General features: G+C 52.9%; 1 non-coding gene across 1 annotated transcript; it reads right to left on the reverse strand.

The window, feature by feature from the left end:
- Positions 1 to 309: 309 nt before the first annotated feature.
- On the reverse strand, positions 310 to 428 carry LOC137621269 (5S ribosomal RNA). The gene has a single exon (XR_011040199.1). It is a non-coding gene; the product is annotated as a 5S ribosomal RNA (ribosomal RNA).
- Between the last annotated feature and the right edge of the window lie 457 nt (positions 429 to 885).

The following is an 885-nucleotide window of genomic DNA, read 5'->3' on the forward strand; positions in this document are numbered from 1 at the left end:
GAAAGGAGAGAATATCCACTCCCATGCAAGAGGTTCCATAGGTCAACACCCATTGCAGATCTAAACGTTCCGCTGGTCCCATAGGGGCCAGAAAGTCCGGTTAATTGTTGCTTTGATACCACCGGAACTTGGGCCGCCTCACAGGGAACTTATCCTGAGGCGACCGTTCGGGACTTTAGACGGGACAGTGAGGAAAAGAGACCTAGGAAACGTTCCAAGGTAGGGCTGAAAGCTCTGCTTAACTGAGAACAGGAACTGCGACTCTCCTCAGCCTTGCCACAGTCAACTGAAGGGAAGGCTCTGACAAGGAGGCAACAGCATCTGGTGTTCCCAGGCGGTCACCCATCCAAGTACTGACCAGATCCAATGTTGCTTAACTTCGCTGATCGGACGAGAAGCGGTGTTTTCAACGTGGAATGGCCGTTGACTCAATATCATGGCTAGATACTCCAGATGTTGAGGCAGAAGTAGAGAAGGCTCCTAGCAAATTACCATGATCCCTCACTCTTGGTAAAGACCCGGAAGCTTGTCCCGGTGTTGAAGAAGGTCGATCCCGAGCCTACCGGGGTTGACCAGACCTCCAAAAAGCGAAGGAGGCGGAAGCCTGCTCTTGAGCGGCCATGAGGAAAGCAGGGAGAGTTCTCTGGGGAAAAACCTGCGATGCCGCGGCGGGATCGCCACACCGCATCTTGAGCAGGAACACCTGTAGTCTAGGCTGAATTCCAAGACCTTCCTGGAAGATGGATGGAATGGAAACTGGAAGTACCCGTCCTTCCGATCCAGAGCCTAAGGAGTCCTGCAGCCTCGTTACCAGTCTGATCGACTCTGCTGTTCCACGCTGGACGAAGTTTATTCGACAAACTTGACCAGATCTGAGAGGTCGAC

Source organism: Palaemon carinicauda, chromosome 27 (assembly GCF_036898095.1).
Source record: "Palaemon carinicauda isolate YSFRI2023 chromosome 27, ASM3689809v2, whole genome shotgun sequence".
In the NCBI taxonomy this organism is placed as follows: Eukaryota; Metazoa; Arthropoda; class Malacostraca; order Decapoda; family Palaemonidae; genus Palaemon; species Palaemon carinicauda.